A 26,718-nucleotide genomic window follows, 5' to 3' on the forward strand; every position below is an offset into this window, starting at 1 on the left:
ATTTAATCTTTTGGATCTGTCATCGTGTAAAGTGATACAAACTAAGGAAGAATTACAACTTTACGAAATTGTATTAGGACTTATTATTTAGAAATAAAATCCAAATAACTGTAATTGAATTGTTGACAAAACTAATCATGACGAGAAAACTCTTGTATACTATACAAACAATTATTCTCTTTTGTTTAACACTGTAATGTAAAGATTCAATAGTCAGAGAAATAAATATAATAATAATAATTGTGTTTGAATATAATTCGCGGTCGTTTTCTACAATTCTAAAACACGACTGTGTAGTTTGTTCAGTATTGTTTATTAAAAGAATACTTCAGAGCTTGGCCCCAAATAATATTTGTCCGACCAAATCTTCAAGGCTGATTACAGCCATGGATGTCAATATGTTTCCCATCCTAAACGAATAAGCCTTCAATTTAATTATGATTTAATTGCTTAGTTATGATTTAATTAATAAGTAAGTGAAACACATTTCAGACGTAAATTTCGGAAAAATAAAAATTACTAAACCCATCCTTCTTCCAGCAGTGCGCAGAATCGATGTCTAGTGAATGAACAGATAACAGAGAGAAATCGATGTTAAGTCAATAAGAAAAGAAAGCTAAATAAATTCATGTTAAAAGTTATATCAGTGTGTAAATACGGATACGCAGCAAAGCTCGAAAACTTAATACACTATTACTCCTATATAGTCAGCATGTATCAAGCAATCGTTCAGCTTTCATTTGAGAGGGTGGAAATCCCAGGCTCCTGAACAACTATGTTACTAGAGTAAAGTGCTGAGGAGTGTATTTATCCTACAGTGAACTGCTTTGATGCCAAGTGGCCTAACTTCAAAATTGAAATTTTCCAGGAAAGTTCAATATCTCATGAACAATCCATATTTATTTTGTGTTGGGAACCAAAACCATAACTATTGTATGTAGCTTATTGTTTTATAATTTAGTGTTTACAAAACTTCGTTTAAAAAAATACCTATCTATAGAAGTGAAAGGTACCTATCTGTACAAGTTCTTAGCATCCAAGCAATCCATTTATTGTAATATACTATGTAAAATAGTCCCGTATCATAATATGTGATGGACAACAATGTTACATTATATATTATCCGTAACATTTGATATGCTGCAACACATTAAAGCTTCAAAATAGTTGGGGAAGCGAATAATCCAGAAGTTGTGTAGCCCTATTGAGTTCATGGAAATGAAAACACAATAGTTATAGCTATGCTAAATTACTATAGACTGCCAATTGCTCATTCAAAGAATTTGTGAAGTTCACTTTATTGCAATAGTTTCACACAAACTAGATATAGGCTACGTATAATAGTTTATACAAACTAGATAATCAAGTATTATTATTATTATTATTATTATTATTATTATTATTATTATTATTATTATTATTATTATTATTATATTTGAAGTACAATAAAATATCACGACATTAATTATTAGTTTTAATTAACTGAATTGAGCTGAAAATTAAATCTTGATCTCGAAGAATAAACTATTAAGTTTATGCGTTCTGTACCTTTCTAAAGTAATAAATTCTGAAATTGTTTTCAAGGCTGTTCCTAAGTAAATACTTTATCAAAATAATATTAAAAAATTATAGAAAAATTTTCGAGACATTCGAGTCGAGTCGAGATTTTTACGAGCAGTCTGGACTCGACTCGTCTCGACTCGAAAATTCGAGTGGGGAAATACGTTTGTCTCGACTCGTCTCGAATTTTTCAAGGTGTGTCTCGACTCGAATTCGAGTCGAGTCGAGTCGAAAGAGACATGTCTCAACTCGTGCGCATCCCTAGTTAAATAAGTAAAAGTCTGGCTATTAAAAAAAAAAACATATTTCTTTCTCATTGGCATGAATAACGATATAACCATGACAGGTGTAGAACTAGGTGTATTGCTAAATTATGCGAGCTTGTCAAGTGTTCCGTTTATTATTTTCTAAATCTGGTTCCCCTAATACGACTAAAGAAGTTTTAATCTATATTATAAAATTGAAAGTGACTATGTTAGTGACTCTTAATATCTTCAACAGCGCAATCGATCTTCATCAAATTTTCAACATAGATGAAGTTCAGGCCTGGGATGGTTTTTACCATATCACTTTAACGGAACAACGTAGGGAAGGGGGTATATATACAGGGTGTTAATGAACTATACCGACAAACTGTAAGAGGTGATTCCTCACATCAAAATAAGAAAAACAAATCATATGGACCTATAGCGAAAAATGCATAGTTTCAGAGCTAGGTCTGTCCAAAATCGCAAAAAAGCTAATTTTCAACAGGTCCTATTTCGAATCCCAGAAACTGTGGATGATGTTCTTTATTAGCGTAAAGGAAGCCACACATACACAATCCAAAAGTGCATATTACATTAATTTTCAATAGGTGTGCAGGGTATTTCCTGCAGGGTGTAGTTCTCAGATATGCTCTCAATAGAGTTTTCAGATATATCATGATTTAAAGGAGGGCCTAAAGGAGGTAAGCCTTGATGACAATGAACATCCAATGCTTTGGAGGGAAGTCTGAAGTGTTAAGACCCAGAAGCAAAGGCGTAATTAAGGGCCTCGCAGACCCCGCGTTGTGGGGGGCTCAAGCCATAAGGGGACCCATATCGTGAAGTGTGACGTAGAGAAGGGACCTCACTCTACGCTGTCTGCAGGGAGGCCCCCAAGCCTTTAGTAACGCCACTGCCCAGAAGCTCCATGTTTTTAGTGTTCAGAATAACGTGTGATGCGATGTGTTTCGTCATGGTATATTTCACGTTTCCTTCACTTATAAGCGTGAAAGAAATCATCGCACCATGTGTTTTCCCGAGTACGAGAGACCGTCCTGCTGACGATCCTTAACACTTCCGACATCGCGCCAAAGGATTCCGTGTTCACTGCTATTAAGTCTTATCGATTGCCTACTTTGATCCAATCATAAAGTTAGAGCACATCTCAAAATTCGCTTGATGGCATGTCTGAAAATTTCGCTCTGCAAGAAATACTCTGTACACCAATTGAACATTAATGAAATGTGCATTTTTGGAGTGCGTATACATGTGTTCCTTTACACTGATAAGGACCACAATCCACAGTTTCTCGAACTCGAAATAGGGCCTCTTGAAATTTGGGTTTTTGCGATTTTGGGCAGCCCTAGCTCTGATACTATGCACTTTCCGCCCACAAATCCATATAAACTTTTTCTCTTATTTTGATGTAAGGAATCATCTCTTACAGTTTGTCGGTTTAGTTCATTAGTAACTGTCTTTGTGACTTGCTTAATTAACTCTTGAACCACCCGACCAATTTCGAACAAATTTCGAACATAGATGAGGTTCAGCCCGGGATGGTTTTATCGCTTTGACGGTGCAACTTAGAGATGATCGAAAATGACCGATATTAGTGCCGAATCCATAGTTTTCGACGTCGCTGTGATGTACAGTGATATTTCCAATGTCATTTAAATGCAAATTCAGTCCCGCAACATGGGAGAAGAGGAGGGGAAAGAATTATAAAAATGATGGAAAATTATCGATATGAAAGAGTGCTTTAGTAATAGTAAGAAGAAATGACTGACTAACGGAACATATTACTTATATTGATATATGATCAAAACATTAAAAGTAAATTATAATAAATTTGCTTTGTAAGGAAACAAGCGTAAAGTGGTCCGAAGAACATTCTGATTAATATAAGTGGTCCTTACTTGGAAAAAAGTTTGAGAAACACTGGCATAGTTGTTTTGTAGGAGAGCACGAGAATGTTTAGCTCCGCCACTGGTGTGATCCATAGTATGTGTATTTCATACGTATTCACCAACAATATAAACATTGCTTGCAAATAAGATCGGAAAACCCAACAGGTGTGTGTGTGTGTGTGTTTGTGTTACTTCATTACAAGCAAACAATGATTCATGGAGAGGTAGAATCGTTTCAAACGCAAAGAATGTGAGAAACTTACAATGAAACAATTTATTGCCAGGCCAGTACATTTATTGCTGGTTTTAAGAAAGGCATTTCTCTTGTAATACAAAGAAAAAAATATCAATGCAAGAGTATATTGCGTAAACAAGGTGAGTCACATACAAAGATTTATTGGAGTAAAAAAAAAAAAAAAAAAAACCCTTTAATTGAAGGAAAAGATATAACTAGATCAAATGGGATTCGCAGTCTTACTCCTATCAGGCATAAGTCATAGCCAATGGAACTGATTTCTGAATAACTATCACAGACCCGTGTGTGTCAGTAACATCTCGTAATATAATTTTTCCGTAGTTCACACACTTAGTACTTTCAGTACGGTATTCCAGTGGCGGATCCAGAGGGGGCGATTGCCCCACCCCGAAGAGGAAACTTTCTTATTTTATATATATAAATAAAACCCTCCCAGAGTTTGAAACTGTTAAAAGCAGTGTGCGAATTAGATAATCTATATTGGGGGGGATAAAATTAGGCCAAAGGACATAGTCTGAAGGTTCAAATTTCAAAATGAGACAATAAATGCCTTACTCCCCATATATATATATATATATATATATATATATATATATATATATATATATATATATATATATCTCTATATATATATATATATATATATATATATATATGTGTGTGTGTGTGTGTGTGTGTGTGTGACATCTGTAATAAATAAGAGATTTATTAATTTAATAAATCTACCGACAATAACTATGCACATATATATTGTCTGACATTCACACACCCCACTAAACCTTTCTGAACGTGTTTTAATGTTGTACTCACTCTTGTCCCCGTAGCTCTCTAAGGTTTATTTAGTTAATAATTTGGCTCGAGCGATAGCCATGATCACAAGCATATGTTAATTTTTCCACTCATATTGAAAGCTTCCACTTTGCATTAATACATACAGGTTGCGAAAAGAAACCTACTTCAGTCTTGTGAAAACCACTAAAATTATCAGTTAAACCGGACATTTTTTTTTTTTTAAGAAAATCTAGATATTAGCCTATCAAATAAGAAATGGATTGTTGCTGGACCCGATTTCTCACATCAAGGTCAAATCGAAGGCCAAATATTTAAAATCTCTCAATTCAAATTTCGAGCTTGTGCTTCTACTTCCCGCTAAAGCTGTGCTCATCACGACTTTTTTTCTCCAAATATCGATTCCGTGATGGGCACGGAGTAAACACTTAAAAATTACTTTACTGTTAGGTTGAAGATGAGTTGATTCACTATGGGCTACGTTATTCAAATAAAGTAAAACATTACACTGAAGTTTTTCAGACAACATTAATTGCGTGGACAGCAAACTGTACAGCGAAAAGATGGAAAAATGAAGGGTTAACTTTAAAAAAAAAAACCGCTCCAGTTGAAATGCTTATACAGACACGGACAATGACACGGAGAACTAGTCGTATTAACAAATGCTGAAACAAATCTTGAATTATTCACTTATTCACCTAAAAATCACCTTCATTAACATGTCTGCTCACTAGGAGCGTATCCCCCAGCGTGTACATTAACATATAGTTACGAGAGAATACCTATGTTTCAGATTTTGAGTACAGTTTCAAAAGTTCATTTCCGTAAACTGTAAAAGCAGTGATTACTATGCTAATTATCACAAATTAAATGCAACTTTTAAGTTTCATACACACAACCTACTAGGGAATGAAGACCATGTGCTAACAAAGAGTACACTGGAAAATGAAATAACATGTTATAACAAAAATTAAAATAAGATGATAATCGATACAAATATAGAGGATGAATATGACATATCCGAACTTCGCCAACTATGGTAGAAGAAACTATTTGTTTACTTCTTCTTGGCCAACCGCTAAGAACATTTATAAATCTATATGTGGCTTTGTTATACGCAATTAGAACATTCAAATTCACAAACGATGACGAACTGAAGGGTACGAAGGTACAGTTGCAAGAAACAACCGTAGTCATAATAATATAGTTCTACTAAACAACGTTGAAAATAGTGGGTAATTAGGTGGTAAGTAGAAATGACCAAAACTGAACAGTTTACATCGATCATTTCGAAATACAGCTAGAAGATTAAATTTACAAGAAATAACAAAAATCAGTGAAATTTGGAGTTATACTAAGCATAGTTTGAGGGGGAAAGCGAGCATCCCCGGTGGGGATACTTCAGCTGACTTCTTTGGGGGGGAACAAAATGTGATTGAGGGGGAAAATCCCCCTCATCCCCCCCGGTAATTCGCACCCTGGTTAAAAGTACCTCTAAGTAGCAGTATGACAACCCCCCCCCCAGAAGTCGATCTGGATCCGCCCCTGCGGTATTCTAAATAAGCAAAACGATCAAGTCAATTAAATTCACTGTATATACTTATCATAATAAAAAGTACCGTCTCCATTTCATAACAAAGCTTAATTTCATTTATATATGAAATCAATTCTGCTCTTCTTCTGGGCAGCCAACTTGACAATAAATCATTTGAAGTCTTTATTGATATTACAGCTAATGCACTGAGACGAGAGATGACTCTAAGTTATGGTAGCTGTTTCTTTAAATGTTTTTATATTCTTAAATATGGTAAAGAACTTCCAGTTTCGGAAGTGGACATCATAATATTTACTAGATTTTCACATGTTTTATTGTGTGCTTGAAGATTCGGAAACCTTATGTCTCTCTACGGATTCATCTTCTATCTCCTCACAACACTAATGGCATCTGCGTTAGACTTGAAGGGCCTTATGCAGAGGTTCAAATATACTACATATGGCCATCCATAGATCTCATTGACCTAAACAAACTGATATAGGTGAGCGTGAATCTTGATCTGTAGTTTTGAATAAATTCATGAATGAATTCATGATTGATACGGAAATTGAGGGATAGCCCACTCATACCAATGTGCCATTTCATTATGTCTTACAAATATAAACGTTTGAAATATAGACTTCATCATTGTATTTATCTTAAAATTCTAGCCCGTGGCCCCCTTCCTATTTAAAACAGTCGAGGGAAATATAAGATGGCGGCCATGACGAGCCCACACTCTAATAGACATCTACTTTCTCGCGACATCTACTAATGCGTTTTTCTTCCCTCATACTTTTACCCGTTTTACAAATACGCTGCATTTTCTACTCTTAAAACACGTTGTTCTGGCTTGTTCGGATCAAACAGGTTTCTGACCATTGCGCCTGTCTTTATGGACGGAAGCACTTTAACACGTTGGCCGCCATGTGCATAATTCTGATGCACAAATAGTGTGGTCCAAAATACCCCCAAAATTTGGCTTGGCGGCTAACGTGGCTAATTTTGCTTACGCTTTTTTCTTGATATTTCCCACTTCGCTGCCAAGTTTGGTCTACAAAGTCAATTTCGACCTCGCGAGGCTTACTTGTAAGCAAGCTTTTCCTTATGTCACTAGCAAGATATCAACACACAGTAGGGTTAATGAGGTTCTAAATTATAATTATTTACTCTTAAACTTTAACTCTTGCTCAATATTAAAATATTGTCCAAGGATAAGATATATACATACTTCTATATTTAATTGAAACGACCAAAAAAAGTAATTTCTCAAATTTATGTGATGTTGGAACACCTTTCGCACTCAGAACAGCTTCGATGTGACGTGCAATACAGTCATTGTGGTGGCAAGTAGAATATTACACCATTCCACAAGTAGTTTATGATTCGTGTCATATAACTCGCGGCGGGCCATGATTGTCGATTCATTTTGGATGTGCTGCTTGAATTTCTCTGTCACTTGTCCCACATTCGTTACAGGTTCTCAATCACAATCTGCTTTAACGCTCAGTGAATCCGGTCACTGGTTTTTTTTTTTTTTTTCAGACCGTTCCTCTTCGCTGATGTTATTTTGGCGTGAGTTCTGTAGCCCATCATAAACTTTTGGACACTGTTCGTCGCGACATACCCAACACACTTACTATTTTCGTCACACTCAAAACGTGACCGCCAAAAGTTTGCCCTCTTTTTAAAATCAGAAAGGTCAACTATTTTACGTTACCACTGCCTGCTCAGTTCACTGCACACTGCCGTTCTACTGCTTCTCACGTAGTACAAAGTTTGCCCTAACACAGGACCTTCACAGCTCGCCACTGTGGTCCAAGCTTAACGGTTCTGGCCGCTGGGAACGAATTTGTGATGCACAATGCTGCGAATGCCGAAAAAGACGGTGAGCATGCACTTGGTCGAGCTGCGGACCTGCCTTGCCTTTTTCGACCATGAAGATGATGGGCTCTTTCACTGCGAAGACTGTTGCTTTGTCTCAGGGTCGTACCCGTACACCCAAGTTTCGTCACTGGTAATGATTCTCGTCATGAAGGACACGTCATCCAGGGCAGCTGACGGAGTTCTTGGCAGACTTCGACGCGGTGTTCCTTGTACAGCTTGGAGGCGAACTTGGCAGCAACACAGCCCGTGTTCAATTTACATGTGAGGATCGCCTGCACTGTTCCGTATGATATAAACAATGGCAGCAATGTTACGGATTGTTCGCCGACGATCCTCATGCACAAGTTGCCGAATGATTTCAACATTTTTGGCTGTTGTGCTCCTTGTAGGTTGTCCAGATCTCCTGTCGTCCAGGATATTCTTCCGCTCCTGAAGAGTGCGTACCACTCAAAACACCTCGAACAATTCATTGCAGGATTGCTCTCTATGTGCCGAATCACGTCAGCGTCTCTGTTGCGGATTTGCCCAGTTTCACACAGAATGTCACGTTCACTCGTTGTTCTGCTGTTCATGATAAAATCGCAGACGTGGTAACGCACGTGGTCAGAATAGCACCAGCTGCACAGCTCCCAATGTGCACAGGACGATGTCTCTTAGCACACTCAGTGTGACCACTCAGCAAAAATATTTCGTACTAACCTATGCAGAAGAGAAGTACTAGATCTTGGGAAAAAGTACTAAAATTTTATCTGCTCCAGTTTCACCCTGTTTATGACATTTTACGATATTAATATCTTATTATATGGTTTCCAGCAACTCCTCCTCCCCTGTGGGTGGGGGAGTGACCCCCACATACTTGAAAGAACCCTAACTTTAAATTTGTTACAGACAAAATTCCATACAAACCATGCAAACCGCTTACACCCTCCCAATTTTGACTTTACGCGACCAAACTAAAGATTCTGGCGAAATTCCTGCTTAATTGTCGTACTAGAACTCACTGTAAAACCACTAACGTAACACGTGTGTGACAAATATTGAGGATGTCGGAAGAAAAGAAGTAGTATCACAAAATGGGCTTATTGAGAAAATCGAGTTTTAATTCCTTAACCCCTTCCTGCATGCCGTGCCATATATGGCACATACCCTTTTTTCACTTTAGCTTTTTTGTGATTTATCAAAGGCACCAAATGATTGTTTTGTCTGCTGTGTGAGATATTGACGAATAAGAGATTTTGGTATCATTTGGCATGTTCTTTGTGAGTTGTAAGTGTGTCATATATGGCACTTACTTATTTCTCGTCGGAATTAAGTGAAAAATCTAAAATTCAAGTTTTAACTCATTTTTCAAGTTCCCATATGAGGATTTCCGATACTGATTATTTTTTTTCGCTAAAAAAAATCATGCAGAAAGTGGTTATAGCCTACTCTTTAAACGGATCACCAAATATGTAATATTGTTTACTGTGGTAATTTATTAGTTGAAGGATGCACCTATTTCCCACTTTCGCTCTTGTAAATACGACTGTTGAAAAAAAGTCAGAAAAAAGTAACCAGAAACAGTGAGATTTTCGTCCATTGCCAAATTTTCATAAGATTCCTTTTTCTCTCCCAAATGTATTTATGAGTAAAGAATAGGAGGGAAAAAAGTACTAGATCTGTTGGTGAACGTACTAGAACACTAAAAGATTATAAAAGGTACTAGATCTAGTACGAAAGTACTAGCAGTGGTCACACTGAGAACAGACTTACAAAGATCCGTGCTCGCAAGTGACTGTCCATGTTCCCTTGTGCTACCACCTGTTGGTGTATTACAGAAGTAGTTTCAAAACTCTTTGACACCACCTTGTAATTTTCTATGAAGGCCGACCAACTGTGAAAAGCACAGAACCCTAAGGTCAATAGCTCACGCATAGAAAATTATCATATATTGTAGAAGATCGAGAGAAAACGAACACAATGCTTTCGGAGAATCAGTTTCAGTTCGGGAAAGCCGTATCAACAAGGGAGGCAATATTAGAGTTGAGATTTGCCCTAGAAAAACGGTTAAAGAAAGGCCGGTATAAGTTCATTCCCTTTAAAAATCTGGAAAAGATTTTTGACTGAGTCAATTGGATTACTCTTAAATCTGGAAAAGATTTTTGACTGAGTCAATTGGATTACTCTTTTCCACATGTTGAAGGAGATAGAAGAAAATACAAGGACAGAAGAATAGTGAGGAATTTGTGCAAAGAGGAGGTAACAGTTATAAGGTGTGGCGATCATTAAGAGGAGACTAATATAAGATAAAGAGTGAGACAAGGATATTCAATCTTTCCTGGACTTTTCAACAGATACATTCAAAGAAGTTTGGACGAGATGAGAGAGACAGAGAGACTTGTGAAAACACGTGGACAGCGGATAGATATGCAACGTTTTACTGACGATATAGCTGTGGTGACAGAAAACAGAGAATAACTTGAAGTGACACTTTTTTGATTATAATTAGAATTAGGATTTAGATTTCTGGGCTTTCGGCATCTATGGCCATGTTAGCCCGTCACTGGGATTAGGATTAGGAACTAGATTTCTGGGCTTTTGGCATCTATGGTCATGTTAGCCCGTCACTAGGATTAGGATTAGGAACTAAATTTCTGGGCTTTCGACATCTATGGCTATGTTAAAACGTCACTAGGATTAGGATTGCGAATTAGATTTCTGGGCGTTCGGCATCTATGGCCATGCTAGCCCGTCACTAGGATTAGAATTAGGAATTAGATTTCTGTACTTTCGGCATCTATGGCCATGTTAGCCCGTCACTAGGATTAGGATTAGGAATTAGATTTCTGGGCTTTCGGCATCTATGGCCATGTTAGCCCGTCACTAGGATTAGGATTAGGAACTAGATTTCTGGGCTTTCGGCATCTATGGCCATCTTAGGTCGTCACTAGGATTAGGATTAGGAATTAGATTTCTGGGCTTTCGGCATCTATGGCCATAATAGCCCGTCACTAGGATTAGAATTAGGAATTAGATTTCTGGGCTTTCGGCATCTATGGCCATGCTAGCCCGTCACTAGGATTAGAATTAGGAATTAGATTTCTGTACTTTCGGCATCTATGGCCATGTTAGCCCGTCACTAGGATTAGGATTAGGAATTAGATTTCTGGGCTTTCGGCATCTATGGCCATGTTAGCCCGTCACTAGGATTAGGATTAGGAACTAGATTTCTGGGCTTTCGGCATCTATGGCCATCTTAGGTCGTCACTAGGATTAGGATTAGGAATTAGATTTCTGGGCTTTCGGCATCTATGGCCATGTTAGCCCGTCACTAGGATTAGGATTAGGAATTAGATTTCTTGGCTTTTTGCATCTATGGTCATGTTAGCCCGTCACTAGGATTAGGATTAGGATTTAGATTTCTGTGCTTTCGGCATCTATGGCCATGTTAGCCCGTCACTAGGATTAGGATTAGGAATTAGATTTCTGGGCTTTTGGCATCTATGGCCATGTTAGCCGTCACTACGATTAGAATTAGGAATTAGATTTCTGGGCTTTCGGCATCTATGGCCATGTTAGCCCGTCACTAGAATTAGGATTAGGATTTAGATTTCTGGGCTTTTTGCATCTATGGCCATGTTAGCCCGTCACTAGGATTAGAATTAGGATTTAGATTTCTGGGCTTTCGGCATCTATGGCCATGTTAGCCCGTCACTACAATTAGGATTAGGATTTAGATTTCTGGGCTTTCGGCATCTATGGCCATGCTAGCCCGTCACTACGATTAGAATTAGGAATTAGATTTCTGGGCTTTCAGCATCTATGGCCATGTTAGCCCGTCAGTAGGATTAGGTTTAGGAATTAGATTTCTGGGCTTTCGGCATCTATGGCCATGTTAGCCCGTCACTAGGATTAGGATTAGGAATTAGATTTCTGGGCTTTCAGCATCTATGGCCATATCAGCCCGTCACGTATGAGGGATGACATCCCTCGTTTATCACACTTTCTGAGGAAAGGGAAGGAAGAAAAAAGCTACTTCACTTTTTCGACGTAGTGTCCCCACCCGGAATCAAACCCGGGACCATTCGCCCCAAAGACAAGAGTGTTAGCGATTACGCTACACCGGGAAGACGCGTTTTGTTTTTAATACTACTTTCAGCTCTAGTTATGCCATGAAACTGAATAGAGGTAAAAAAAAAAAAAAAAAAAGAAACACTGACAATGAGCAGACATGACACAATAGCTATATATAGGTTGTGAGAAGACCGACTTGAGAGTGTTAAACCTACCTTGGAAGCAAAATAATATCAGAAGGAAGAGCCAAGCCTGAAATTGTAAGCCTCATACATGGGACAAAGACTGCTTTCAACAACAACAACAACAAAGTACCATATTAATTTCTAAGAACAATTGACATGCACCTGAGGAAGAATCTTATGAAGACTCTTGTGTGGAGTGTATTACTCTTGCAAGGATTCTTGGACGTTTAGCAAAGAAGAGAAGGATAGTACCATTCGAGTAGTGATGTTACCGACGTATGTTGAAAATTCTCTGCATTGACAAAGTAACTAAGGAAGAGTGCTGAGCCGAGACTGGAGAGAGAGACTGGACTTGTGGGAATTACTAAGGAAAATAAAAAGCATCTAAATAGGTCATTTTCTGAGATACGATGGACTTATTAACATCATCATCAGAGATACAATTGAGGATAGGAGTGCCAGAGGCCGGCAGGACTAGAATTCATCAAGTAAGTAATGGAGGACATTGGCTGCCGCAACTAGTTGACCATGACGAGATTAGCAGAAGATCGCAAGAACCTGGAGAGCTGTTGCAAACCATCTTCTGATTCACAACTGGAGAAGAAGCCTTTTGTGTCCATGTGTAACAGTCAGAGCGGAGATACTGTGTGGCAATGGATATACCGTGTTGCAACGAGCACCGCATCCGGTAGTCAAGGTTCTTTAACACGAAAACTCCAAAAGGCTGCGTTATTTCTTGAAGACCCTGTATAACGAATATACAGTAAATGAAGTTGAAATATTTTTTTGTGACGTAGCCTGGATTTTTGTGCGATATCCAATTGAACTGTCAACAATTTTCTATCTCTAACGCACACTGGACACGTTATCAACTAAATAATCAAACAGGTCATTTATCAAACAATGATAACAGAAATATCTTTGTCAATAACGTTCAAGCACTTTTAAGGATCGCGTTCAGGAAGATAAAAATCAATAACAATCTGTGAACGAAATTCCAATAGCTCTATTACCGGGAAATACGTTATTTATCAGTAGAGACCGGATGTTTAGGCATTAAAAACCTAGAAAATAGGCAGGCAAATAGGCACTTAAAATTTAAAAAATAGGCAGTAAAATAGGCACTAAAGTGTAACTGGAAATAACGAAGATAAATACGCAATACAATTAAAAAAATAAATTCAAGTCATAGATATTGTTCGAAGAATATAGAAACATACCTGTTTAATATTTTCTAATGTGTATATATAAAAACGAAGGTTGACATGTATTCCATGTGTATTTTGTAAATACATTCTATACAGCGCTTTATCACTACATATAACAGTCCAAATTTTATACATTTTAATCAGTACACACAGCAGTCCAAAGTTTTATTGCATCTTATTACTACAAACAGCACTTATTTCTCGATGAGGCAGAGGCGCGGGAGACCCGGGTTCGATTCCCGGCGGGAGCTCAGGTGGTTCGGATTCTACGTTAATCAGTAGGTCCACGTCTCATATAGCCTCGCTGCTGAACGGGACGTTAAACTCAAAATCAACTCAACTCAACTCGATGAGGCAGAATCCTTTCTTGAGATACTAAATTATATATTTTTACCAATAAAGCCTTAATTCGAAGAAAATGCATAGAATAGGCAACATTAGGCACTAAAGCAATTATTTAGGCAGGAAGGGGCCAAATAGGCAAAATAGGCAAAATAAAATTGGCTTAAATTGAAACTATAACAACCTATAAAAACTTTAAAACGTTATTTTTTTTTTTTACCATATCTGTAATATTAAAGAATAGGCATTTTGCCTAACATCGGGTCTCTATTTATCAGATTTAGTTAATTTTCTGAGGCATTCACACCAACTCACAAACATGGCACCTGTAACAAGAAGTACATTCAAAAACCTAAGAGATCGGCTCGTCATTTAGAGTGGGGTAACTGTACCCCCGAGTGTCATATATATGAAATGTTTTTTATTCAAAAGTAATTGCCAGACGCGTTAATACATTTAACCGACTAGAAGACGAGACGATCGATTCCAGTCTTGTAGAAGAAGTGAGGTCGCTGACGGATCCACAACCTCACCCACTCTTGCGCTTCCTTGTTCGACTGAGACCGACGTCTACGAACATCTTCCTTCAAGTCGCCAAAAAATGTGAAAATCATAAGGGGAAAGACCAGGGTTGTACAGAGGATGTTGATGTGTTTCTCACCCAAAACTCTGAAGCACATCTCTCACTAGATTGGCAGCATGGGTACGAGTATTCTTATGCAAAAGGATGATTTCGTTCGACTGCACTTCGGTGCTTTGTCTGGCGCGTCTTAGTTTCTGCACAGAGTCTTCATAGCGCTTCCCATTTATTGAGGCCCCACGCTCCAAGAAGTCAACAAGCAGAGGGCCCCTGCAGTCGAAGAAGAATGTCATCATGGCTTTACCGGAACTTCTGTAAACATCTTTGGATTTCTTTGGCGGAGGAGAATTGAGGTGTTTACATTGTTGGCTTTGTCATTTGCTCTTGGGCTCAAAATGGTGGCACCACTTTATGTGTCTTAGCTGTAACTGAGTGGGCTCAAAATGGTGGCACCACTTACCTATTTCTTAGCTGTGTAACTGTGTGAACCAGATAACATCTCAGATGTTAAAGATTTCTTCTTCCTTATTACATATCTAAAGTAGGTTTAATTTCATGCTAATAATCTTATGTATTGGTTTCCTTGATTCACAATTCCTTGTTCAGACGCGCTACTCGGTTTGGCTTAGTCAAGCTTGAACAGTGTTGAATGGGCAGAATGGTAAGTAAGTAATCTGTGCTCTACTCGTAAATCATTTGTAAAATTAGTTTACCTATGACATAAAGTTTGAGTTATTTCACTTTTGAAAAAAATATATAGGCGACGGCTACTCCACAAAGTAAAAAAAAAAAAAAATGGCTCAATAAAGAAGTAGCAGTGTCACATGTACTCCACTCTAAGGAGTGAAGTTTCTGTGATATGATATTTTCACAATTAATATTGAAACCGGAAATGTAGTAGATTTCTACTATCTCCGGTTTTAGTAGAGGGATTAGACTAAAGACGAAATATGTTCTTGGGGTGCCTAGCTGATTGCACAAAAGCACTTTTTGTTATATATTACAGTTTTTATTCTACAACTACCAACGTTAAACCCACAGATGATCGCTTTCTAACACTTCCGGATTGAATAGAGGTTTAAGACAGAAGATGATAGCTACTTTTAGAACACTAAATTAAGTGCAGAAGACCGCTTCTCGTTGATACCATTTCTGTTCTACGGAGATCACTATTGAAACCGGAAGTAGTTAATTTCTACGACTTCCGGCTTCAATTAAAGATTAATGGAGGAGATGAAAGCTACTCTTGAAAAGCTTGAGAGCTACTCGATTGGTGAAAACCGCTTTCATCTATCTTTTACCATTAGGGATGCGCACGAGACAAGATTTGTGACTGTCTCGTCTCGAAAATGTGCTGTAAAAGTGATGTCTGGACACAAAAAATGTATATTTTTCTATTGGAAGAGCCGTGTCTCGACTCGAATTTTTTTCAGGAAAATCATGTCTCAACTCGTCCCGTGCGCATCCCTATTTACCATTTTGTACTTTATGTAGATTATGTAATATTTATTGAAACCAGAAATTATAGTTGATTTGAACCACTTCCAATTTTAGCAGAGAGTTGATAATAGAGATTAAATGTGTTTTTACAGCACTTAATCGATTGCAGAAAACCGAATCTCACTACGTATTACCATTTTTGCTCTATAGTGATCAATGGTCAAGCCGAAAAACACTTCCGGTTTGAGTAGGTGGTTCTAATAATAAACTCGATTCCTAATTCGAGCTCCTTCATGGCTAAGCGGTTAGAGTACTCGCGTTTGGCGTGTGGGACACGAGTTCGATTCCCGGCTGGAGGTCATGTGGTTCGGATTCCACGTTAATAAGTAGGTCCGCGTCTCATATAGCCTCGCTGTTGAATAGGGCGTTAAACACTAAATCTACTTAACTCAACTCGAAGGAAAGAAAATAATCAGGATTTTTTTCACATGTGCAGATAAGGTTTTCCATTTTGTATTGTTCAAAAGACAGATAAAAACAACTGATTTTTCATGAAATGACATACCTACAGTAGATAATGAATATAACTCAAAAGTACAAAGGCGTAATAATATGTCATTTGATTTAACACGTGTAAAATATCTCAAATACAAAACGTACTTTACGACAGAAATCTCTGCATTCACTACCACGAAATTATTGATGTGTATCTCCTATTATCTATTAGATATTGTGGTCCTTGATAACGTATTCTTCTGATCTTTGACCTAAATTTAGAGCTCATGCCCTTGTCACAGAATACAAGTTTTAAAGTAGTTTGCGCACACACGGTTAGTAACTAACAGAAAGCACGGTTCGTGAGAAAGACTCAGTTCCTTTTTGTGTGGTGTAGGTGTGGATGACCAGAGTATTAACTGGAGCACGTATACAATAATAAACTTTATGTGCATTTTACAATAGGTACGTAACTGTCAAGGAAACATTGTAGATCTTTTTTAAGATTAAACTATTGAAACTCTTTACAAGATGGCACGGTGGCTCAGTGGTAAAGTACTCATAATAGATGCAAATTGGTTCCTGGTTCGATCCTAGGTCACACAAATTTGTGAATTCTTTGAATTATTCTGTTTCTCACCATTTTTTTAAATCTTATCAATGTTTCTGTCATCGTTGATTTGAATTTATCATCCCTTTCCTTTAAGTACCGGTAATGCTTGTATCGATAAGTCTGTTGAGAAGTATCGAATCGTTCCGAATATCTCGAAAGTAAATACATACTATGCAAATTAAATTTTTGACATTTATTTTTGAATAAATATGCCCTCAAACGAGGCGTCCAGTTTGGAAACAGACAACCACTTATAGTAGCATAACTAGGTGATTTAATTGGCAGGGGCCGTTAAGGAGGTCACTGAAATTTTGAGGGGGAACCATATGTGTTTAACATGTTTTGTGACAAAAATATTAAAAAGAACTTGAAAATAACTCACACACACACACACACATACACACACTGTATATATCAAGGATATTATAAATAGAAGATCTGCCCATATGTATCTTCATCCTATTAAATCGGTGAAGCCAAAAAGCAACCAAGCATCGGTATCTGATTGGCTACTCTCGTTTCTGCCATCATCTCATTGGCTACTTTCGTTTCCGCCATGATTGTTGGCTCAAAACATTGCGATCCTATTGGGCGGAGTGGGCAGAGTAGGGGGTGGCGAAACTGTGACGTATGGCTTCAAGATTTTGTTGTAAGGGCTGATCCTCTATTTTATAAGATCCTTGGTATATACGGTATATCGCCCCCAGAAAGCAAAAAGGTGCTAAGCGCTAAATTGCAAATTTCTAAGGAGATAAGTAAAAATGAACGAAACACTAATTAATTCTGATTCTTTTTCTTTCTTCCAGAATTCAGTTTTCACTGCAGATCTTTCATATTGTCTTCTGCCACTTGTCTCTTTTCTGCCAACATTAAACATGAAATGGATAGTCAGGATTCTAGAAGAAAGAAAGAATCAGAATTAATTAGTGTTTCATTCGTTTTTACTTATCTCCTGAGAAATTTACAATTTAGCGCTTAGCACCTTTTTGCTTTCTGGGGGCGATATATAAACCGTGTGTGTGTGTGTGTGTGTGTTATTGTCAAGTTCTTTTTAATATTTTTGTCACAAAACATGTTAAACACATATGATTACCTCTCAAAATTTCAGTGACCTCCTTAACGACCCCTGCCGATTAAATCACTGGACGCCTCATTTGAATGAATATTTATTCAAAAATAAATGTCAAAAATTTAATTTGCATAGTATGTATTTTTTTTTTTTTTTTCGAGATATTCGTAACAACTCGCGATATCTTTGATTTTCAAAGAGGGCTAACTGTGAGGGCGTTCGGTTACGAGCTGCGAATATGAAAAAAAAAAAAAAAGGTTAAGTTGTTAGATGCATCGTGAACAGTGTCTATCGTGATAAACTCATTTATCAATTCAATGGAAATACCTTAACATATCGTCGCATGAGAACCAAAGGAGCGTAACTCCAAGCATAGAATTTTTGTTTGCTTGGATTATGAACATAATTCTGAAAGCTCTGCTTGGTGTTATGTGAATATTATTGAAGTTGGCTTTGTCATTGACTTGTCTGCTATGCAATAATGGGCCTTACGCAGGGTTGTTCTGACGCGTGATTATTGCCATACTAAAGAGTTCGACTAACATATGTTTCCTGCAGTACTCAGGCCTTTAGTATGAGGCTAATCATACATCAAAACGACTCTGCATAAGGACAAATGTGTTTACCATCTTATTAAAACAACATTTGTTCAAATGAAAAAGAAAGAAAGAAAACTTTTTTTTCCCTTCTATAAACCTACAAAAATCGAGTTACGTTCCTCTGGCTCTCACACGACGATATACAATATTACCTTTAATGAGCAGTGTCCATTTGCCAATGTGCTTGAATGCAATCCCCCTAAATTTACCATTTTTCTCTCCCTTCCCAGAAAAAAATGGAAGTAGTCTACAAGAGACCGGAATTGATTGTGAAAAAGCAAAATAACTTGTTTTATAAAGTAAATTTTTATTAATTTAGCGTTCTTAAGAGCATCATGGTATAATTAAAATTCGATTGTACTGTTTACAAGTAGGATATGCGCCATTCTAAAGACAATGTGTGTCACTGAACAACAATTTTCCTCCAATTTTTAAATTGCTTTTGCGTAATGTCCATGTTTCTGCCCCATAGAGTACATATTGGAATAAGTAAAACAAAATCTCATTATTTAAGTGGAAGTTTGTTCATTACAAAGGTTAGCTAATCGTACTTGAAAAAAAAAAAAAAAATCTGACGTCCTTAGAGTATAAAATTAATTTTGCAATCTGTGCCATCTTTTTTTTTTTTTTTTTCATATGTATCAGGGGTAGCCTTCCCAGTTTGAGAAATAGTGGAGTATTGGATCTGTTAAAAATATAAAAAGATTACAAAACGTTGTGATTTACCTTATAGGTAGTGAAGCGTGGGCACCCATTGAAAAAAATAAAGGTCATCGCCTATGTTGTACACTATCATCATACACGAAGGTAAACTATATTACATTTAGAAACATTCATTGTTTTCCCGTACTATTCGCACATTGTAGAATTTAATATTCCTTATATCCAGAATAAAATTTACCTATGAAAAGCATAAGATTTCTTAAAACCAAGACTTGCGAGACTCTTGCAAGACCAAGATTGGGTGTGCAAGACCAAGACCACCCGGGTCTTGGTCTTGCATTTGCTCATCCTTATTTTCAGCACAAAAAATTGAGATGAAAAGTAAATAACTGATTGAAAGAATGAGTTATATACTACTATACTCTTTTATTTTAAATTGCAGTTCATTCTTTAATTCTGTTTAAAGGGTCACATTACTGGAAATTATTCAACAATAGCTGTCAACACTGCTAGTGCAAAAAAAAAAAAAAAAAAAAAAAAACTTCCGAAGAGAAGGAAGGAAAATACCTTGAACCTGAACCTGAACCTGAACCTGATTTGAACGTCAGGAGACCGCAGTTCCTCCTCTCAGCTACCCGCTCCTCCCTTCCGTACTACACACAGAATAGTCTATCACGCTCGCTGCTCGGTTGTGAACGTAGTGTGATGATGAAATGCATATACGCAAGGGGTAAAGCAAGCTGAGAGTATAAACGAAATGACAATATAGTAATAACAATCTAAATATTATTAAATATCTTAAGGAGCAACAAACAGCGCACGATATTTGGTGGTTCACGTGCTCTTGGTAACTACACAAGGCGAGGCCACTGAATTCAACGAAAGTAGTTCTTTGAAGTTAACAAACGCCGCCAGAACATATTGCCAATGAATTAATCGTTCTAAAAAAATAAAAAATAAATAAATAAATAAATAAATAAAGATATAACACGAACAGGCAAAACGTGTGAAAGGAAACCATACATTGAATGAGCTAAAACAGACTCTGAACGCCCCGAAACATGAGAGATCTGAGAAATTTAAAAAAAAAAAAAAAACCGAGGAGGGAGGGAGTAAATTATCTGCTTACGTTTGTTTAACTATTTAGAGAGGAGAAGGTCTATTAAAATGACTAAAAATGTCGTTACGTAATACTTCAATTACTTTTCTAATGGAAGAAAGTAAATTAGTATATGTATAACACTTCTTTTTCAGTTTAAGCATTTCAAAGATTCTTGTAATTTAGTAGCGTCTCGGATTTTCATTTTTGAAATATGGCAGGGATTTAGGATTTAGATTTCTGGGCTTTCGGCATCTAAGGCCATTTAGCCCTTCACGTTTTTGAGGGGTGACGTCCCTGGGCGAGCACACAATCCGGGGAAAGGGAAAGAAAACAGGATGGGGGAAGGAAGGAAGCGGCCCGCGACCTATAAGTTAGGTACCACCCCGGCATTTGCCTGGTGTGAATGAGGAAAACCCAGGAAAACCTCATTTAGGGTGGCTGGCCTGAAAAAGCGTTTTTACACTTTTTCTACCGAGTGGCCCCACCGGGTTGAAATATGGCAATCCTACATATAATTCCCATATAATGCCCATATATGTTCATGTAATTCCCATATAATTTTCTTATAAAAGCCGTATAATTCTCATATAATGCCAATATTTTATTCCGCTTGATGAGATTTATCCACTGGTATGTGTTTCATCTTTTCAATTTTTTTTCGTTAAACGCTAATAATGTTGCAGAGTATTTAAAAAATCTCATGGGTAGAATTTGAGCCCTGAAACTCATCCATGGGCACCGCTGAACACTTTTCCGTCTACTCGTCACTGTCTTACGAAAAATCGGGAGTCCGGAAAACTTCCTCCTTTCCTTAGTGCCCCCTGTTTGACAAGGCTTGTTATAAAATACAAGTAAGAAGATACACTGGCGTCTCTGGCATGTAAAATTTTGGGAGGGAGGGCATCAAAGAAAGTGATTTAAATGGTTAGCCTGTTGTAATTGTTTCACAGCCTGAATATTATATTCCAAATAAATGTAATTATTATTATTTATATGTTATTCTATCGTTAGTAAATAAATTAAGTTAGAATAAAATATTGAATATTTTGTACTTCAAAATATTGAGGGGGACGTGTCCCCCTCGTTCTCCCGCCAGAGACGCCCGTGAGAAAATATGTAGGCAGATAAAATTCTCATTTCTGACAGCAGCCAGCTTTGCCTCCCGCAACCCTTTCTTCTTCCGAACCATATGATCAGTTTGTTAACTAACATAACTTCGAAGATATACATTCTCCACATTATTAGATGAACTATCTTTTCTCATTTCGTAACTTGTTTCCCTCCGCTACCAACTTTTTGAAAATCAGTGAAGAACAATAGTGTCAATGGATTTGCACCTCCACGAGCGGGAAAAGTAACCCTGTTGATTCTTCAATAGGGCTACCTGAATTTGTGTATATATTTGTGTTCTTTCAAGCGTTACATTTTCTTGTAAAAAGTAATATTAATGAAGTATAAGAGCTAGTTTTAAAATTTACAAAAAGTTAACATGTAGTATTGAGATAGGTTAACATCTGGAGAAATTTTGAACTGCATAAGACAAATAGGGTTTTCATAATACTTTGGAAGGAAGTTCACCATGTTATTATACAGCGATTGATTATCTCAGCTGAAAACGTTTAGTATATTTTTGGCTTGGGTTGCATATTTTTAATATTGATGAATAAGGATGAATTTAGATGAATAATGCCACCTAAATATAGACAGCATTATCACAAGAACTGAAAACGAAGAAAATAATTCAAGGGATGCGGGAGCGGCTTCAGGATATTAATTTTGGGTAGGCCCTTGCCTATAGGTACATATACACATTTGATTGATTAATGACAGTAGGAACAGTAGTGTCTGATGCTATTTGTTAAATAACTATCTACCATTAATATAAGTTGTGGAAAATATATTTACTCTTTATTGCAACTTTTAGCGTTTATATATTTTTCAAAATTTTTGGGTAGTCCCGTGCCTTTCCGGCCTATCCGCTAAAGCCGCCACTGAAGGGATGGATAGAAGAAAATTTATTTTGTAAATATTTTAAGTATGCATTAAAAGTACCGGTAGTAAAAGTATTTTATTTGCGAGTATCAGAAAATACTACAGTATATTTAAGTGAGCACGCTTAAGACATGGGAAAGCAGATTGTTTCTTTTATGTATTCTGTTAGCTATAAATATGGCTATAATTTTCGGTCGGTTTAGCTACATGTAGCGAAGTTCTGAGTCATTTAGCTATACTTTTTGTAAGCACGTGTTGGCAGCACTGGTTGACTGTCTGTGAGCATCAGTGAAGCCATATCTAGTATCTTGGTGCTAGATCTAGCATAATCCACATGCATTTAGCATCTAGCATCTTTACTTTATCATCCTGGCCAAATCTAGCATAATTTCATTCTTCCCTTTGGTAAACTGAAAAAGAACGAAACTTTTGTTGGTTCAAGGACCGACGGGAACTATTCTTTTTGTTCAAGCGATGGTTGGAGGAATGAAACCAGTCAGTATTCCTGCGGCTGTATTTTTTGTTGAATTCAGAGCAAACGCAAATGTTCAAAAATAGCAAACGTGGCTCTGCAAAACATATTTACTTACCCATAGTTTTATTACTGTCAATTGACACCTGAATGTGTGGTCATCTGGGATGTTTCTGTCCCTTTCAATTTACAATTTGAGAGGGGAGGGATTTGAGCATCAGGGGACAGCTAGTAATACACTAAAAGAAATTCTTCAGGGCTGTCGGAAGCGGCATGTTGTGTATATATTTCTTAAAATGTTATCAATTCATAAAATATAAATTCGACCAAGCTCCCCTATAACGTGTCATTTACCATCGTTCCTTAGAGCGTCATATTAGCTTTGTACATGAATACAGTTGAATACTGTTAATACACTTCATTAAAATAATGAAGATAAATAGGGGCTGGTCTTTAAAATTAGTTAGGAAAGGTAATTTGAAAATCTGACATAATTTACAAAAATCTAGCTTAATTCAGACCTGTGTTTGGCATCATCGCGAGTCTCGAGTGTGGCAACCCTGGTGAGCATATGATTCATTTGTCAACTCATTTCGATGGGACAGGTGACCAGTGGGTGAGTGTATGTTCGGAAATATAATAATTTTGTTTCTTTCATTTGAAAGAGAATATAATTATTTTGGGATTTATTTGTTGGATTGAGGGATTTATTTTCAGTAGACTTACAAAATTTTTACTTATGTAATTATTAATTTTTTTTAAAGTATTGAGTAAGTTTTAAATGACAATTCTTGGTGTGAATGTAAAATGGGAGTGATACATTGGGCGAGAGACTGACTAACAGGTAAGGCCACATTTTAAAAATTAGAAGTAAAATTCAAGTCTGAATGAAAAAACATATTGGCAGGATTTTGTTTTAAGCAATTCGCTCAATGGTTCGACTCGTTAAGATACCTAATTCTAATCTAACCTATCTTTTCACTACTGAATATTTATATGCTCTAGTAGCTAAGTAATGAATTGCCTAAAGTAAAGTCTTAACAACAACTAAAAGAAAACTTTACCGTTTTGCTTCTAAATATTGCTTCCGGAAATATGCCATAAAAGCTGCAATGTAAAAAAGCAAACCAACCTGTGCTAGGTTGCTACTAAAAAACAATGAATGGTATCTACTCGAGTCAAGGAAGGAGTTCAGTAATGGGGAACCGAGTGATGGCTGATATTTAGTATCTCCCCCAATCTTGCACATTTAAGACTTACAGTGTGTTACTTATTTTACAAAATATAGCTGAACTAGAAACAGCCAGCGAAGGGAGTTAAGAAGCCCTCAGGGTCCTTGTACTTATACTTTTATCGCAATTTAGACAAAAACAAGGTTCGGATCTGGAATCATGAAACGAGTTTGGAGAGATACTAAATGTGGGTTAAATTCCAAAGTTGGGCGTCCGTTTCCAGCGAAATTTTTAAAATTTACAGGAAATATGTGGATAATTTGATCGTTTGTGTGCTTGATAATATATAAGTGTCTCGAAAAATCTGTACATTTGTTATATATAAGAGGTTATAAACATGGGACTATATGGCGAGCGGAGGGAACTACTTGGTGCAAGGTAACCGAACAGTTGAATTGTGGGAAGGAAACAAGCATTTATGTTACCAATATGGCGAATGTACAAGGGCAATGAACTAGCAGTTTTAACATTTGTGAAGGAATACATTGATAACGAGCAAAATCTTTTAAAACTTTGTGAAGAGCACGGATTAATGAACCTAATAACAAATTGCAGAAAGTGTGGAAAGGAGATAACAGTGAAAAAAACTTGACGAAAGCGGACGCCCAGCTTCGGAATAAATGCCGTAATGGGGACCAGAGTGATGGCTGATATTTAATATCTCCTCCAATCTTGCACATATAAGATTTACAGTGTGTTACTTATTTTACAAAATATAACAGCTAGAAACAGCCAGCGAAGGGAGTTAAGAAGCCCCCAGAGCCATTGTACTTGTACCTTTATCGCAATTTAGACAAAAACAAGGTTCGGATCTGGAATCATGAAACGAGTTTGGAGAGATACTAAATGCCATCCCCGAGCGACAGCGAGGCGGTGCGTTTATAGGGAGCAGGCGCGTTAGTGATGGTATGTATGTAAACCAGCATGTCGCTAAAAACACTAGGTTTGTTTTTCTAATTTTCCATGCGGTTTTCCTCATGATCATCGTATTGTTTCACAAACTGCATTACTGTTAACTCACATCCAAGGTAACATACCTGTTCACGTATGGTCATCTTCACAACAAAAGTCAAACCATGCGATAACCTTGAACCAAGTAGTTCCTTCCGCTATCTTTACATATTATCAAGCACATAAACGAGCAAATTACCCATTTCTTCCTGGTAAAGTTTCAAAATTTTGCTAGAAACAGACGACCAACTTTGAAACTTAACCCTCTACAAATATAGAGTGACTAGTGTAAAATCATTACATGTGCTTTACGACGGTTAAAATAAGGGAGTGTACATGAAAAATGACGGATACCACTTAGTAACACTCCAAATCCATCGACAGCTCCGGAGCTTATATTATGACTTACAGTGAGCCGTTGTAAACGATTACTGGGAATCAGAATTAACAGTTCCAAACTAACCTAATCATCAATGACTGCATCACAGTTACAAATGACTAACTGTAATCACTACCAGCTGAGCCAGAGTCTCAACAAGTGATTTGGGGAGTAGTAAATAATACCCAAGAATTTTAATTTATCAACAACTACTTTTGGTGGCCCCTTAAATTTCATCTATGCCAGGTGGGATTTTGTCGTGTCGCCCAGCGCAAGTCTTTTGGAGAACAATAAGAAGAAAATAAGCGAAAGAATTATCTTTTTCGAGTGGTGTGCCTGAACTTGACCTGCACGGCTAATTTAACAGAAGTCAAAGGTTTAATTTAATTCGAATTCTAAATGGTGGCGGCCTAGTTAAGGTGAGCATAAAATTGTAAAATTTACGGAGGGAATATGGATTATTACGTGCAAGCCAAGTTTAGGCACGCTACTTGATATAATTGTTTAAAAACTACAGTCCTTTCACTAATTTCCTTCTTATTGTCTTCTAAAAGATTTGTGGTGGGCTACATGACAATACTCCACTTAACATAGATGAGGTTTAACGGGACCGTCAGAAGTAATTGTCGAAAATTACAATTCTTTCACAATTTGCGGCTAACTACAGCGTCCGGACAAAGCCGTAAAAAGTATAATGCAAGAAACAAATCAATCTGTGTAAGATGGCACTAGAAAGCACGAATGTTATCTAACTGAGTCGGGGCAGGACGAAGCTATGCGCATAGGTAAAGGTAGTAAAAGCACATAGGTTTTCACAATTGATACAAGTTCGTAGCACTTGTAATTTTTTTTTTTTTTTTCACTAATAAGGCTAAACTTGTAAACAAAAAATACATATTGTGTACAGTGCGCAGGAATCTTCCGCCCAAAAATACTATCTCATGCAATCATTTTTGTATGCACTCACTTATTTTAACCATCGTAAAGCACTCCTAATGATTTTATAATAATAACCATACACTTATAAACATCATATACAGCTGTATTACTTAATGTTTGTGTCGCATACGTAGAAATTTGTATCTGTAAGTTTCGCAAAATATGATGTGCCTTAACTAGACCAGCACTAAAACTTTCTTTTTTCAACCCAAATGGGGGAGAGAGT

General features: G+C 37.0%; 1 protein-coding gene across 5 annotated transcripts in view; it reads left to right on the plus strand.

Moving 5' to 3' along the window:
* Positions 1–26,718, plus strand: part of Tango9 (transport and golgi organization 9) — a 78,529-nt gene that overhangs the window by 23,776 nt on the left and 28,035 nt on the right. The window contains exon 1 of one of the 5 annotated variants that reach the window (XM_081741354.1): positions 913–933. The exons of 1 other annotated variant lie outside the window; for it this stretch is intronic. The gene's annotated coding sequence lies outside the window, so the exon portion shown is untranslated. Of the gene's footprint in view, positions 1–912; positions 934–16,793; positions 16,947–23,456; positions 23,608–23,638; positions 23,836–26,718 lie in introns of those variants that run through there. 3 more of the 5 variants (XM_081741350.1, XM_081741351.1, XM_081741352.1) reach the window with 3 other exon arrangements.

The sequence above is a fragment of the Thermobia domestica genome, chromosome 15 (assembly GCF_964235325.1).
Source record: "Thermobia domestica chromosome 15, izTheDome1.hap1.1, whole genome shotgun sequence".
NCBI lineage: Eukaryota > Metazoa > Arthropoda > Insecta > Zygentoma > Lepismatidae > Thermobia > Thermobia domestica.